The sequence below is a fragment of the Mastomys coucha genome, unplaced genomic scaffold (assembly GCF_008632895.1).
Source record: "Mastomys coucha isolate ucsf_1 unplaced genomic scaffold, UCSF_Mcou_1 pScaffold17, whole genome shotgun sequence".
NCBI classification, from domain to species: Eukaryota; Metazoa; Chordata; class Mammalia; order Rodentia; family Muridae; genus Mastomys; species Mastomys coucha.
The window spans coordinates 21,715,825-21,732,978 of record NW_022196899.1 but is presented as its reverse complement, the minus strand read 5'-3'; the positions used below and the strand labels follow the sequence as shown (position 1 = coordinate 21,732,978).

At 42.0% G+C, this 17,154-nt stretch overlaps 1 protein-coding gene and 1 long non-coding RNA gene across 7 annotated transcripts in view; one reads left to right on the top strand and one right to left on the bottom strand.

The window, feature by feature from the left end:
* Tnik (TRAF2 and NCK interacting kinase) overlaps nt 1-17,154 on the bottom strand; it is a 416,591-nt gene that overhangs the window by 364,557 nt on the left and 34,880 nt on the right. The gene's annotated exons all lie outside the window — the stretch shown is intronic.
* The window catches only part of LOC116095025, a 38,442-nt gene that overhangs the window by 4,315 nt on the left and 16,973 nt on the right, over nt 1-17,154 (top strand). For 2 of the 3 annotated variants that reach the window (XR_004120403.1, XR_004120405.1), the window contains exons 2-3: nt 938-1,524; nt 10,094-10,218. This is a non-coding gene — a long non-coding RNA (uncharacterized LOC116095025). Of the gene's footprint in view, nt 1-937; nt 1,525-2,335; nt 2,602-10,093; nt 10,219-17,154 lie in introns of those variants that run through there. The other variant, XR_004120404.1, reaches the window with a different exon arrangement.

Sequence of the window (17,154 nt, the reverse complement as noted above, 5' to 3'; positions counted from 1 at the left end):
TCTCCTCCTCTCCCCTCCCCTCTCCTCCTCTCCTCTCCCCTCCCCTCCTTTCCTCTCCTCTCTCCTTTCCATTTCTTCTTTTTTCATTCACTGGGGACAAGAAGAAATTAACCATCATGAGACAGAAAGAGGCGCTGGTCACTTGCGCTAGTTACTTCAAGTGTTTTCATTTTGCTACCAACTTCTAAGACAGAGGATGTTATTGGGAAACGGTAAATAAACGATATAACCTTGATTCCGGACAGTTCTCAAGCTTATATATTTATTGCATGTGTTTCTGTAGAAATGTCTGCTACCATGAGTGAATACTCTCATGGACAAGCAATAGATTTAATTTTCAATGGAGACGACTGAAAGCTCAGGGGCTCATCCTCGAAGGCAGGTCTTATCTTCAGGTGAAGTGGGAGGACTAGAGTACACAGCATGGTACAAACAGATTCTCAGAGCGCTGGTAATGTAGAGTTGCATTTGAATTCCTGTTGTGAATATTCATTTCAATGAGCAGAATCACGTTGGGTGATTTTAAATCAGCACTAGAATCAATACTACTAGGACCCTAGAATATACCTGCATATAAAACTGCTCATTAAAGCCAAGCAAGGCGTAAGCTGCCCCTGGAAAGGCCAACTTAGCAATTACCACAGAAGCGCATCCCCACCAGCAACTTGTTAATGAGCATCCCTGGTTTTCTGGGCCTTGGAAGGACAAGGTGAGCACTTTTCAGTTTTGGGTAACTATTAACTCCATGGGAACTGTTTTTTGTTTTGTTTGTCTTTTTCTTTTTCAGAGTCTTCCCTTGTCCCCTTCTTGATAACTACAAGAAATAGCAGGAGCTTTGACCTTGGGTGTCTCATCTTATAACAGTGTATATCAAATCTGCTACAGAACTCCTATAGCAACCCAACCGTTCAACCTAAATCTATTCTTTCCTCCCAAGGTCAAGATCTGGCAGACCAAGTCTAGCACTTTGCATCTCTTTGAGCAGAAATCCTGTCTCCTACTAAGGCTGAGGAATGATCGTGAGCCTTGGTTCCTTCTTCATTCTCCACCGTTGGACACACACTCTCCACTGAGAGCGGCTGTCTGAGATCATTGCCGACCACGCCAACACGGACTCAGGTTCACAGCATCAGTGTGAAAAACCGGGTTAAGAAAATCCCAGGGAATAAATACAGAGCTAATTAGAGATTTTAAATTAATATGCACAAACTGAAATGAATTTTCAAAGACATTCTCCCTTTCTTTTTTTTTTTTTGCCATAATTTAAGCCTTTTTCTGAGGGGCCAGCATGTACAGCCAACAGAAGAACTTGAGGACAGAAAATAATTATTTTTTCTTTAAAAAAAAATCACAAAAAAGGAGGCTGGAGGATTGGTTCCGTGGTCAAGAGCATAATCTGACTGACTGCTCTCGGAGAGGAGCCAAGTACCGGTCCCAGCACCCGTGGTGAGCATTGTCACAACTACCTACAACTCCAGCCGCAAGGGAACCGACCCCACACACGGCACACACCTCTACAGGCAGGTATGCAGAAGTCAAAATAAATCTTTTTGGGTTGGGGGGGTTGTTTTTGTTTTTGTTTTTTTGGTTTTGTTTTGTTCTGTTTGTTTGTTTGAGACAAGGTTTCTCTGTGTAGCCCTGGCTGTTTGTTTGTTTGTTTGTTTGTTTGAGACAAGGTTTCTCTGTGTAGCCCTGGCTGTCCTGGAACTCACTCTGTAAACTAGGCTGGCCTCGAACTCAGAAATCTGCCTGCCTCTGCCTCCCAAGTGCTGGGATGCGCCACCACTGCCCGGGTCATTTGTTTTGTTTTTTTGTTTTGTTTTGTTTTGTTTTGTTTTTTACAAATTACAAAATGCTATTCATTGAACCTCTAATATGTCAGTTGGGCACTATGAAACTATCACGACCTGACCTTTATTTCACAAGTGAGGAGAACAGACTCAATCTGCAGGAGAGCACTTAGAAACAAGAGGCTGGGCCAAACACAAATCATTCTCCTCTTAAGTACCCATGAAGGAGAAAATGAGCATGGCTCAGGGCTGGAGTGAAGACCCTGCAGCTAATGGCACTGGCTGCTCTTCCAGAGGGCCTGACTTCAATTCCCAGCAACCCCAGGACAGCTCACAGCTCTCTGGGACTACAGCTCTAGACCCAGGCAGAACACCAATACACATAAGTAAATGTAAATGCTTTGTAAGATGAGCACAGCTCTTGTGATTAGATGAATCCATGTAACACACCTCCAGCAATCACGGAGAAGGCCATGTTGCTCCTTGTCACAAGACCTCTAAGGACATAGTGAGTTTTAAATAATTAGAAAATATTTTTGTTACAGAAATCAGATAAAACAAAAAAATGGAAAACCAAAAACTGAAGGCCATAAAGGAGGAAGAAACTCAGAAGATTGGAGGGCATGAGTACCCCTGGAAAGGCATCCTGGAGAGCAATTCTAGGCCACAGCCTTGAATAGTCTCTGAAAACACAGGCTGAGATAATTCTTAGAGAGTTTATATAGCCTATGTTCATGAGTCAAGCATCAATGTACATTTCCCTTTAACATTTTATCTAGACTCACATAAATAGGTGGTAACGTCAGACACACGTATGTTTTGTATGGTGTGTTGATGTGTAAGTGTATGTGCACACAATGCTCTCAGCGCTGTATGTTTGACACACAAGGAAGCAGAAGCCGATGCCAGGTCTCTTCCTTTATTGTTCTCCATCTCATTTTTGAGACAGGGTCTCTTGCTGAACCTGGAGCTCACCATTTTGGCTACACTAGCATGTGAGCGAGCTCCTGGAATCCACCTGTCACTACCTGCAGGAGTTGGTGTGACAGATACCCTATCTCTACACCCAGCTCACTTGAAGACCTCCGTGTCCTTCTAAGGCCCTGCTAAAAGATGCTGTCTTCTAAGAAGCTCCTCGTGACCCATCCTGCCACAGTACACTTCTTGCTAGAGTCTCACATATCTGGCTTGCTACTTTGCATTACATCTGTCCTTAGTTTGGTAATTCTTAAAGGGAAAAAAAAAAATCTTTCCTCAATGGTACTGCAACAGCTCGAAAGAGAACATGCTGATAGGTACATCTGATATCCCATCTCAGCTCTGCCTATTCTGACTGTAAGAGCTTGAGAAGTGACTTAATCTGTTAAACATAATCCCCGACCTCCATAAAGTGAACTAATAACTGAAGTTACCTTGTATGGCAAGGAGAGGATTCCTGCCTGGCATAGCACTTTAGCTAAATGTTACATGATATTAGCTAAATGTGATAGTTAACATAGATTGTCAACGTGAAAGGATTTAGAATCACCAGGAAACACACATCTGGATGTTTCTATGAGGTTGTTTGCAGAAAGGTTTAACTTGGCAAGGAAGACCCACGCTCAGTGTGGATGGCACAGAGCCAATGGCTGGGGTCCTGGGCTGAATCAAAAAGAAGAAAGGCCTCTCTTCTCTTTCTCCTTCTTCTCCTTCTCCTTCTCCTTTTTCTTCTCTTTCCTTCCCTTTTCCTCCTTCTTTCTCCCTCCTTCTCTCTCCTTCTCTGTTTCTCCCTCTCCCTCTCTCCCTCCCTCTCACCTCCACCTCTTCCTTCCTTCCTTCCTTCCTTCTCCTGTGTCCCTTTCTCTTCCTCCATTCCTCTCCACCTCTCTGCTCTTGATTGCAGACATGATGTAACCAGATATGTCAAGGTTTCGATGGTGCCTTTCCTACCATGATGACCTGTACCCTGATAAACTGTGAGCCAACGTAATTCATCTGTCCCTAAGTTGCTTCTGACAGGTACTTAGTCACAGTGATGTATAAAGTAGGGTACACCATACTTACTACCCATAAGTAGTGTTCACACTTCCCTATGCACCACAGCCAGCACTGGGTATCTACTCTACATACCAATCCATCTGCCCATCTATCATTGTTAGAGATGAAATAAATCTCTGTCAGTTGCCTGAGGTATATATTTCCTTCTCCAAGATATACAAAGCACTTCAAATTTATTAATCCAGCACCAAAATTCATGAGGAGTCCCTAGGCAGAACGTCACAAAAGGATATAAAGTGACCTTTGCTTGGCTCATGTGCTGGTTTGGGGCACTGCTGAATAATTCATTGGGTCATTTGAAGTACACTGGTCAGATTCTGCTCTTGATGAGACCATTTTCTTTTAAATAACTATTCGTTCTTCACTTTCAAATAAAAAAAAATGGGAACAGACTGCCCTATTTATTGAAACCTTGGGCTCCTGGAGCATGTTACATTTCTACGACATGCTCATATCTGTCTTATCAGTCCATTTCTCCAGCCTCCCCACCAGATACTCCCAGGACTTTTCTCAGCAATGGGCTGTGCAGATTCTAGGGCTGGAGAAAGTTCCAAACCTTTCCCATACACCAGGCAGCTGGTTCAGACTTCTTAACTAGAATTTCAATACTACCTTAAGGCCCCGGGACATTTGAAACTACTTGTACATCTCTACAAAGAGATGCCTAAATGGAGGGGTGGAAGCCACTGCTGTTTTACATTTTCAGTAAGACACCTGCATTATCATCTTAAAGATACAATGCAGACCAGATCCCACATGGTGTCTAACCACCTTTAAGCCAAATGGAGGTTCTGCGTCATGCTTGTCATATCCAGGGTCTTTTGCTGTTGATGTCCTATAATAAAATAAGAGCACACACTCCAGCTACCTGGATTCTGTCACCAGGCTGGGCACACATAGTCTTTGAATATTGTTTTCCATCTTCTCCCTGAGATATAAGAGTCTTTTCATCTCAATAAATGTTCTTGAGGCTGGTCCCAGTTTTGACTCGTTCAGGATCATGAGCATCATTTTGCATATCACCTCCGCTGAGAGAACATCAAGCCAACCCATTCCACTTACCCCCCAACATCTATGGTAACCATTTCCCCTATAGTTCCCTCATGTGTGCCTCCACTGTCTAATCTTTCTACCCAGAGCCTGGAAGCTTAGAGAAGGCAGGGTTTCCTACACTTTATCACCATGTCACCAGCGCCTGGGGCTCTGGATGACACAAGAAAGCTCTTTAAAAAAATATTTTGTGGAAGAAAAAGAGCCTATAACTTTCTCTGTTAAAAATTCATTTGAAAAAATTCAAACACAAATTTAAAAGGATTAAAAACAGGCTAGGCAAGATGGCTGAGCTGCCAAAGGTGCTTGCCCTCAGACTTGGCAACCTAAACTGTTCCCAGACCCCACAGGGTGGAGGCAAAGTAAATACTCCGGAAAGTTGTCTTCCAACCTCCACATGCCACACATACACACAAAATGAGTGAATATTTCCTTTAAACAATAAGAAAAGCTGAAGATATAGCTCAGTGTTAGGTGAACCTAGGCATAAGCAAGGTTTGAGGTTAGAGTCCAAGCAGCTGAAGGAAGGGAGAGAGGAAAGGAAGAAGGAAGAAAGGGAAGGAGGAAAGGAGGGAGGAAGGGAGGGAGGGAGGGGGGAAGGAAGGAGAAAGAGAGGAAGAGGAGAAAAGACTGACTCTGTGAGGCCAAAACAACCATGCTTCCCGTTTAGAGAGTAAGTACACAAGTCACTGGTGCTGATGCCATTTAGCTGGAAAGATTTAAGAGTTTTATTTTTGTTGCTGTTTGGTTTTTTGTTTGCTTGTTTTTTTAATAAATAGCCATCATTCTGAATCAAGCAGCTGTTCTTTGTCTACTGGCTATGGCAATTCTACCAGATGCATGCCTCGGGGTGAGTGGGAAGTGAACAGAAACATTGCCTTGGCTATCTTGGTGGCTCCTGTAATCACAGTACATGTAGAGGCAGAAGAATCAGGAATTCAGGACCAGCCTTCACTACACCATGAATTAAAAGCCAGCCTGGGCTACATGAGAATATGGGGGGAAGGAAATAAAAGAATGAAAAATGGGGAGAGAAAGGAAGGGAGAAAAAAGGAAAATGGAAGAGAAAAGAAGAGGAGGAGGAGAAAGAGAAAGAAATAGAAGAAATGGAAAAGGAGAGGAAGTGCATGCTATTTCTCAGGTCTGCACATAGGACAGTACATTGCAGCACGATGCAGGAGAACTACAGGTCTGCACACAGGACAGTACACTGCAGGCTGATGCAGGAGAACTACTTGACAGCCCCTAATTTGACACTAGCTACATACCACAAGCTATGAATCGAGCTTGCTAAAAATATTCAACTTCACCCTAGTCATGAAGAAAAGATCCTGTGTCTAGAATGTAGGACATTCTACAAGGCAGCTGCCCAGGGTTCCTTGAATGTGAAAAATTAATCTTAGGGAAAACAAAAGACCAAAGGATGCTTCTAGATTTAAAAAAAAAAAAAAAAAAGTCGGGCTGGCAAGATGGCTCACCAGGTAAGAGCACTGACTGCTCTTCCAAAGGTCCTGAGTTCAAATCCCAGCAACCATATAGTGGCTCACAACCATCCGTAATGAGATCTGACGCCCTCTTCTGGTGCGTCTGAAGGCAGCTACAGTGTACTTACGTATAATAATAAATAAATCTTGAAAAAAAAGTCACTGGACTAAAGATTAGATCCAGGATTATAAGAGGAACAGGCAGCCATAAAATTAGGAAACAAGAAGTTGAATACAAACAGAGTCCCACAAAGTTTCACTCGCTGTACTTTCTGGTCACCAAGGAAACATTTAAGTGATCATTATTCACCATTTAAGTGGTCATTATTCACCATGAATGGTAGTTGCTATGCATCCCTGTGTCTACAAGTCTACTTGTTAAATGTATCTGTCACAGTAAGAGCTGCATCCTGGATACAAGATGACGCAGCCTCCTCACAGCATCTTTAATAGTAACTGGAAGAGACAAGGTTTATAATGCCTTTGAAAAACAAGGTGACCATGGAACTATGCTCTCTAAACCTGTCTTTTGTGGCTTATGCTATAGTCCCCTTTCAAAATAACACTTCATGAAGTTCTTGTTAAAATCTACCTTAGCCATTAATTTATTAATTCCTAGACACTAAGAACGACACTTGGCTGATCTTTTATCCCTCTGTGGCTGACTAACGATGGCTCACAGACAGGATATATAACTAATAAATGACTGTTGGATTTTTTTTTTTAAATTATCCTTATGTAGACACAGAGTGGCTAAGTCCTTGAGTTTTTAAGTGGCCCTAAATCTCTAGGCTGTTAAGTGTAATAAAGAACTAAAATATTTGAGTTTCCACAACTCAGTTTCTTCTGAAAAACATGTCATAAAATTCTTAGAAATAAAATTCAGCTTCACAAGTTTAAAAAATATATTTTTTTGAGGAAATGGGAAAATGAAAGAATTTTTTAAACACATAAAACTTCAACATGTGACGGGTAACTATGCACTGCGCCTTATTTAACTGAGATGGTGTACACAGCATCTACTTGAGAGCCTTTGTGTGCCCTGTGTCACTGAGTTGCTGGGCAGATAACACTTGCATCTTGACTGAACAGCTTTCTCTGTCCTCTGTCTTCCAACTCTCCAAGGAGAACCCTTATGGTTATTTATTTGAATAATGACTCAATTGATTTCAGTATTGTGAAGGGCACTTGTGGTAACATCATAATTTCTTTCCATTTTCAGCTTCTTTGTTTCCATTTTTGTCTGAAAACCTTGTGCAGACCTCTCTAAGTGCCAGGATCATCAGGCTTTCTGGTCTACCTCCATGTAGTCGAGACTGCTCATTGCTTTTCACCATGTACTAGCTTCCCTCTCTGACAGTGCCCAAGAACACCATGGAGTGGAGCTTCATCCCGCCACTGTCCTACAACCTATGTGCTAGGCAAGGCAAGCTCCCCCTAAGGCATTCCTTAAAGACACACTTGACCTAGTTTTGCATTGTCATTCCAAATAGATTCAGCCAGCAGCAAACAATACAGTGAGTGCCTTTAACTTCAGGAACTGAACAGGTCCCTAAGAACTGTCCCTACCTGAGAGGCTCCCAAGGCACAGCCTGGGAGAAAACAAGATCACACACTGATCCTGGTCCAGCCACCCTCCAGCAGAACAATCTGGGAAGGAAATTCAGGTTTCCTCCTTCTGAAACAGGCTAATCTGCCCCCTTGATGTATCTGGAGTGCTCTGGCAACTTATAAAGAAGGATTATAAAACCTTGAAGAGTAAAGAATGGGGTCTAGGTCAGTGATAAAGTGTGTGTTTAGCAAGAAGAAAGAAGAAGAAGAAGAAGAAGAAGAAGAAGAAGAAGGAGAAGGAGAAGGAGAAGGAGAAGGAGAAGGAGAAGGAGAAGGAGAAGGAGAAGGAGAAGGAGAAGGAAAAAGAAGGAGAAGAAGGAGAAGAAGGAGAAGAAGGGAGGAGGAGAAGGAGGAGGAGAAGAAGAAGGAGGAGGAGGAGAGGAAGAGAAGGAGGATGAATAAGAAACATTCAAGAGACTAAATCATGACCCAAAACACAAGGTGTAACAATTGCATTTTTATATACACAACCCTCCCCAAAAATTGTCTGCATAAAAAGCTATACACAGGTGTTCCTTAAAACATTATTAATAATAGTCTAAAAGCAGTAACAGCTCAGTGTCCAGCAGCTGATGGAGTGATAAACAAATCTTAACATCTCCATATAGTGAAATATTACTCAGCCATAAAAGGAAGTTCTGAGAAACACTAATATTACACCCACGCATATGAACCTTATAAACAAGATCAATGAAAGAAGCCAGTCCTATATCACATATTATATGACATTACTCATTTCACATGTTTAGAACAGGGAAATCTACACAGATAAAAGGTAGATTAATGGTGCTGACAAGATGGTGAAAAGCGAATACTGGACTTGATTGCCTTACATTCCTGAAAACTACAAGTGCAGATCAAGCTTGGGAGAGTCCGGGCTTGGTGAGGACTCTCTTCCTCTGTGGAAGATAGTCACCGACTGCCCTGTGTGCTCTCATGGTAGAGAAAGAGCAAGTTCTCTGGTATCTCTCCCTGTACTGACACTGATCACACCTGCCTCCAAATGTAACCACAGTAAAGTTCAGAAGTCAATATAGGAATGACACTAACATGCAGTCCACAAATTACTGAGTGAGTGGCCCTTGGTGCTTGAGTACAGAACATCTGAGAGTACAGTGTGAAGTCTATTCCCAAGGAATGCCTGGATCAGGTGCACATCTAGAGAAACAGACCTAGACTCTTAGCTGCCTAGAGCTGAGGTGGGGGTGGGGGGAACAAAGGAAACGGTGACCACTGGTACTGGGCCTGGAGTTTGGGGGTGCAATGAAAAACATTACAAATTTGATTTGATGGCAGTAGGACATCTCTGTAAAGATCCAGTAAACTGCATTACCCACATAGGTAAGTTTCATGTTGTCTAAATAAAGTTTTTAAAAGAATAAATGGATGGTACATAAGACGACTACCTGAGAATGAAAGTACAAAGGCCTTTGACCTTTGGAAGGAAGCCCTGGCTTAGCTCATTAGCTGTAGAAGCCTAGGCCAGGCTCTTCTCCAGTTGCCCAAACCCAGAAGTCTGAGAGATGTCTGTAGTCTCGCAGTTTTCGGGAAAACTGAAATGATAGATTGCACAGTGCTCAACATGTGCAACCATGGACAGATGGTTAACATTTAAAACTACACGTGGAACTCTATAGACCACAGTGTTTTAAAGTGAACCAGCTCCAAAGCTGAGACCTTGGAGCAGGTAAGATGGTTCCAAGGGTAAAGGTACCTACTGCTAAGCCTAACAACACGAGGTCAGTCACTGACGTTTATAAAGTTGAAGGAGAGAAGCAACCTCTGAAAGTTGTCTTCTGACCTTCACTTATATCATGGTGCACGCGCACACACAAACATGCACACAGAAATAAATAATGCAAGCCATTGGCACGTATTTGGGAACACTCATGTGTCGAATTCCAGCAGAGCCAGGGCCATTTTCCAGAATGTTAGTTGCACCATGTATGTGGTTATAACTCAAAGAAAGACTTGTTAGTAAGAACAGAACAGCTTTTAGATATCTGCCTCCAGTGGATGACGATAGCATATTTCCCGGCAGTCAGAATACTTTTGAGAACATGTGCTTAGAGCAGGCCCTTACTCCCTACTGATTACCTACCCCATAACCTCATCCTGCAGACCTTCATCAGAACCAGTATTTGGTAAGGGTTGGCGAGATGAATCAATCTACCTCTGGAGCTCTGGGAACAGGAAGAGGAATGGAAGGTGCATTTGAATATCCTACTCCAGGTTTCTACCCTAAGGTAGGTCAGATTTACTTCTACCTTAACTGTGCTGATGAACCCTGGGAACCATCAGTAAGATTGCTGGCTAGATGAAGGAAGCAGTCAAACACAGAAACATTCACCACGCAAGACGGGAAAGCAGCTCTCCCGGAGCGTCTAAGGCAAGTTCTACTCCAAAAAGCCATGGCAACAACACTGGGCCAAGAGTGAGAAGTAAGAGTTCTGTCCCCAGCTCTGCGGTGGAACAACCACACAAACCCAACCTACCTCTGCACACCTGTTCCCATCACTCAGATATGGAGAGCCGGGCTAGACAGTGCAACCGGGAAGAGCCTCCAGAATGGAGGACGACAGTCTACATGCAATAGTTGTATGCTGCTCTGCTTTGCTTTCTACTTCTGTGGTTAATACCATGACCAAAAATAACTCTGGGAAGACAAGGATTTATTTGGCTTACACTTCCAGGTCACAGTCTATCACCGAGGAAAGCCGAGGAAGAGACTCAAACAGAAACCATGGGAGAAGGCTTGCTCCTGACTCACAAACGGGTTCCTGCGCAGCTACCTTTTTGTTGTACAGCCCAGGCCTACCTACCTAGGGATAGTCCCACCTACAGTGGACCTGGGCTCTTCCACATCAATCATCAGCCAAGACAGTCTCTTATAGACATGAATACAGGCCAATCTTATCTGGGGTATTCTTCAATTGAGGTTCTTTCTTTACAGGTTCACAATAAAAACTGACCAGGACTGGCCAGTTCCAGTTCTCACTGAAAACTAGTAAAATGGCTAAGGCCCCAAACACGATTCAGCGCGTGCACCCTGCCAGTGCACGTCCACTAACACACATGAGTAAGAATACCTCGTCTCAGTCAACAAAGTGCAGTGTCTGTTGCTGTACCATAGAACCCTGGTAAATGTATTTCTGTGGAGACTAGATCTCCTGACAGGTAGCAACCAGGTTATCATCAAGGAATCACATCCCTCTCTCTCTGGAGCCATTTCTGTCACCATGTGGTGGGGATGTCATCACGGAACTCGGATGTACACTATCCCTCCGGCGCGCCTGTGGTAGGACACTGCCATTTTCAGCGGCTGGAAAGCCATCTGTCCTTGAAATGCATGCATCCCACCTCCAACAGTGCCCACATAACAGTTCAGAAGCTGACACATGAAGATGCTCACCTCACACATAGCCTGGTTTGCTAGGAATCCGGCAGGGACATTGATCCAGCTTCTCCTGACTAGTGGTATAAAGTGTGTGGGAAGGCTTAACGCGAGTGCGCTTTGTGCTAAATTGTAACCCTGAATTCAGAGAATAAGCAAAAAGAACAGAACACAGTTTGAAACAACTTCAGAACATTCTAGAAAGACTGTGTGAGTGAACTGTCATTGAGTGAATTCTTTTTAGAAATCTTAGAGGAAACAGAATTCAGTGAACTCTAGAGACATTCATTTAAAGACAATGCAGACTGAAAAAGTAGCAGAAGGCACGCATAGAATGTAAAATTCCTAACATGTATATTATACAAATACACACATATACACCAATATTTATTACTGTGAATTACTAAACCAGACTATAAATAAAAATACTCAGGTATTCAAAGAATGAATTAAATGATCAGTTTTAAATTTACTTATTCTACTTTCTCAAAAGGCTCTTGGGGAGCATTTCATGTATTTTAAAAGAACTGTTTGTAGAGATAAACTTACTTTGTAGATTAATGTATTCATCATATATATATTATATGTTATATATTATATACTACATACTGTATATTATCACATATTATATAATGGACATATATTGGATATATAATGGATAACTATATATAATTCCATCTCCATATAATATATTATTATATATTATATAATTATAGATAAATGTATATCATATTATATAATTTATATAAAATAAACAGTATACTATATATATTACATGTAAATAATCTTATATTATATTTTATTTTATATATTATAAATATATTATTATATGCATCATATATATATATATATATATATATATTAATGAAGACTCCCTAAGCATACCAATACAAAGACATAACATGGGACTATAAGTCAGCTCATAGTTCTAAAAAGAAAAGTGGGTCAGCAAGTTAGCTTGCCTTCAACACTGACGATCTAAGTTCAAATCCTGAGACACACAAAGCAGAAGGAAAGGAGAAAGTGGTTCTCTGACATGCGTGCGCATGTGCATGTGCGTGTGCGTGTGTGTATGTAAGGCTACCTGGAGGAAGTAATCACTAGGGGTAGCCTAACTCCGGCCTTGAATAAAAAGGACTGAGTTCTCCACATACTAACACTTCATGTCATTGGCTTTAGCAGTTGACACATCTGTAACCTTGGCATCTTCCTCTGCACAAATGAGAACTCTGGATGAAGCAGTCCATCTGCTTAGCACATCTTGTACCCACTCCAATAAAAACATGTGATTCTAACTGCCATCTAATCCCAGGCTGAACCTGCCTATGTTATCATAAGCTGCCATGGCTACACTTACAGATGCCTTGGCCAATGCGTAAGTGAGCCAATGTATGACACTGTGTCAACATGTGAACGATACATTTATTACATAGCTATAAAAGCCTGGGCATACACTACTAAGTAGAGGAAATGACTACAGTCACTCAAATTCTTTAAAATCAAATTCATGGATTCACATAAGCTGGTAGGATAAGTCTGAGTGTACCCCTATAATTTAAATTTATAATATAATTTATGTTTATATATATAATTTAAGTTATAGTTTTTAAAATTGGATTAGGTATATTAAAAACAAAGATTAACTTTATTTTTTCTCAAAAAAACACAAATTAATCATATATCTAATTAATGCATACTGATAATATAAATCATAACATTTGTTCACATCGATACAAGTGCCGACTCTGTAAATTTCTCTTTAGCTTCTTTTAAAAAGAAGTAAACATACCTACACTATCTACAAACTACAACAAATACAAATTCAAAAACTGTTTACCTATGCCACACAGTATTTACTCTTTATCAGTCCAGTGACAACTATTTCCAGGTTTAAGAGAAAAAATTGTGAACTTTCCTAAGTTCCCCTGGCTATCCCAGCACTATCAAGGGTTCGCTGTTTGCTGACAGGACCACAGGATTCTGAAGTCCAGCCACAGGCCCAGAAAGCTGAGATAAGAAGAGGCGAAGGTCACTGAAGGCCAATCAGTACACAGTAGGACTCCTGATATTGGCTACGTTCTACCTGGAAGACTCCTTCGCTAAGGAATGAAGACAATTAATTAGCAAACTATCAAATAAATTAAAGTCCATGCAAGGGGAGTAGAAATGGCCATAGCCACTCCTAGATCACAGACAAGAGAGATGGATACAGTAGAGAGAGTCAGTAACAGGGCTAAGTGGTCTCAAAGACACCAGCCCTTGTGAAGCCTTTCTGCTAGTGGCATCATTATGATAATGAGTCCCAAACTTGTCAAGGGTCCTACTGGTGATTTGGGGTTTGGCTCGGTTCTCTGTTTCCTTAGCTATCCAGTGGAGTGCGGTACACACCACACAAGGCAACTGTTAAATGGAAAGACAATTCCACTGAGGGCACTCATTGTACCCATCAATGGGTGCTAAGTTACAGTTCAGGAGGAGTGAGAAGCGCCTCACTGAGTGTGTCTAGACATGACAAATATACTGGACATTTCAGAGAGCTAGAAGGATTTGGCAAGTTCTTACCACAAAGAAGCAATAAACATTGAAGGGAACAAAGGTTTAACCTGATTGAAACGTTATACTATGTCTGCGTGTCTTAGCATTATGTAGAACCTGGTTGAGTTTTTTTTTTTTTTTTTTTTTTTTTTTTTTGCCCATTAGTTTAAAAATAAACATGGGTGACTAGAGAGATATCTCGGTGGTTAATAGCATGTACCCCTCTGCAGAGGACCAGCATGAGATTCCCAGTGCCAACAGGCTCATGTCTGCCTGTAACTCAAGCTCCAGGAGTGCCCAACAACTGATCCCGCACAGGTAACTGCCTTTCTGTGCACAGATCCCTACAGACATACACATAAACAAAATTTCTAGAAAAAAAAATAATAATAAAACTGGGAGTATACAAATGTCTAATCATAATTTAAGTTAAATTTTCAATTTATGGTATGGTTTTATTGTTACCATTGTGTAAAGAACTCGCCTAACAAGCAGTATCTCTTAGGATACCCTAAGACCAGTCTCCTTAGGTACCACTCCCACCAATTAAGTTCTAAGACATGTTCTAGCCACTAAAGATAATGAACAAAACAAGCTGAACATTCTTTCCCTCCCAGAGTTTATACTAACCAGTATTTTACTGACAGAACACTCGAAGCCAGATACACAGTATTGAAGGCGCCATGTCCTGTGGAGCTACAATTTACAAAAAGTGTCCCTGGGAGGCCTTCCCTAACAGATCATAAAGACTCTACAGGGGTGAGAAACCCTGTAGACATGTGCATTCTGGGAATGGCTGGTGCGGAAGCAACCTGGAGGTCTGAGGAACAGGGGCAGAGTGTACTGTCCTGTGGGGGGGAATGGGCTGGCTATGACCTAGCAAGGCTTTAGTGATCACTGGTAACTAAGCACTGGGGTCCTGTACAATGGCTCAGTGGGCATAAGTACATTTACTGAGTGAAAAGGAATGCCTGGTAGATTTTGCGTAACTATATCAATCACATGACCCAATGTAAGCTTATTAGGACCACTGTGGACACTGTTGAGAATACACTTGGCATCAAAGGAAGGAGGAGAAGGACTGGCCAGAGGTCTACTGCCAATCATTCTGGACAGAAAAGTCCAGTAGCCGGTAGATAACACTAGAAGCCTTGGATCCCGAGCTGTGTTTTCGAAGGAGTATGGCACCAACAGGTTTTTGTGATGGATCCAATGATCAGAGAACAAAACAAAACAAACCGAGCCAAAGATAGCTCCTAAAGATTTGGCCTTGAGGAAATACAAAAAAGAAGTCCTTCGCTGGAATAAGCAAGACAGCAGGGGGAGGCCTTATCTCTCCTGTCACAGCTTCCTGTCCCTATCAGTCAGCACCAAAGGTTCTCCCCACTCAGAATAAAAATGAGCCCATGATAGAAATGTCTTCATCACTGCCGGAGCCAGACACTGCCCCTTCCTGTACAACGGCTGGGTGACTACTGCCTGCACTTCCTTAAAGACTGTGCCTGCACACTCCTTCCCAGCAACACTCCCGAGGGTCAAGTGGAGCATGTTAGCCACCCCACAGTGTCCACTGTCCTCTGCTGTACGGCTTAGATCACGGGACGATTTCCTGCCTCAAATTCTCTTCATAAGAAGATCTAATGTCAATTTACTCTGACTCTTCCTTCCACACTTTGTCTTTATTTTCTTCGTGTCTCCCTTTTCCTTCTCTTCTCCTAGGCGTGGCATCCTTTGAACTCCCCTCTGCTCTAGGCTACATGGTCAGGTTCTCTACTGACTTCCCAAACGGCGACTCCAGCAGTCGGCCCAGTGACCAAATTAGTGGGACAATCAGTTGGTCAAACACTGCACTTTGGCACTTTGAGGTCACCTGGGTCCTGAACTCCAGTTCTACAGCCACAACCACAAGCCAAGCATCTGTGGCCCCCCCGGCAAATGCCCCCAACCAAAGCTATAAGCTCCGTCTTCGTGGCTCCCCCCACACACATAGCAAACTGCTTTATTCAAATGACCCTCACAGAAGAGAAGTATGATAGCTCTGCATGGAAACCAGTCAGGAGGTTCCTCAAAAAAAAAATTTAAAAAATCTAAAAATAGAACTACCATATGACCCCACAATACTCAACTTCCAAGAACACATGTGCCGTTCAGAAGTCCAATGACTACCAGCCTGCCCTGTCTTTTATCTTCCCCTGATGTCCAGTTGAAAGCATGCTCTCCTTTCTAGGGTCTTACTGTTCCTCTATCAAGCCTTTTGTGGTCACCGCTCCATACATACCACACAGCTCGCTCTGGGTGTTGACTCTGCCAGGTCTCCTTTATTCTCCTGTGCCATCCACAGATGGTGAAATCCAGCTTAAAGCCCTGCCTTTCCCAGGAAGATGTCCACACACTCACCCCAAGCAAGGGGTGTACGGCTCTCCTTCCCTGCACACCCCAGAATTCCCTGGCCTTATCACCCTTGTGTGACCTACAACAATGATCCTAAAACCATGGTCTTGAGACCAGAGCATCAGCAATATTTTGTTAAAAATGCAAGTTCTTGACCCCCACGCTCGACCTACTGACTTGGAATCAGCAATCTGATTTGAGAAGCTCTGGATGAGACTAAATCATGCTTACACTTGAGAAGCATTAAGTTAGAAACCCCTGTCTTACAAGCTTTCTCTTACCAAACACACATTATCCACAATGCCAACTATGGTATCTATGACATAGCTGTTTTTTGGAAAACCAATTGTACAAATATTATTTCACAATTTTATCACAATAAACACCAAGTGAGTTTTACCTCCAAGCATCCATTTTTAAAAAACAAAGCAAAAAAAACCTGTTATATTAATAACAAAAGCATGTGTTTTTACCAGAAATCAACAAAAATAAGTTAACATTGTTTTAATCAAAAGGTCCTTAAATATTAAGTAAATAACAAATTATTTTAATTAATAATAAATAATTTACTACTATTTAAACAAGGGAAGAGTCTTCTTTTGTATTTTTTTAATGTCTCGATTTTAGAAAAATAGTTTTGAAGTTTTCAGGCAGAGTTTAAATGATAAATACAAAAGAGGGTAGCTAAGAAAAGCTGCCTCTGATGAAAAGACCAGACCTTAAGTTCAAATGGGAAAGAAGAACCAAGCCAGACTAAACTCAAAACACCGTGCCTGCAGGGACTCTGGCAACTACGAGCTGCACACTTCCTTAGGAGGTAACACCGTGCCTGCAGGGACTACGAGCTGCACACTTCCTTAGG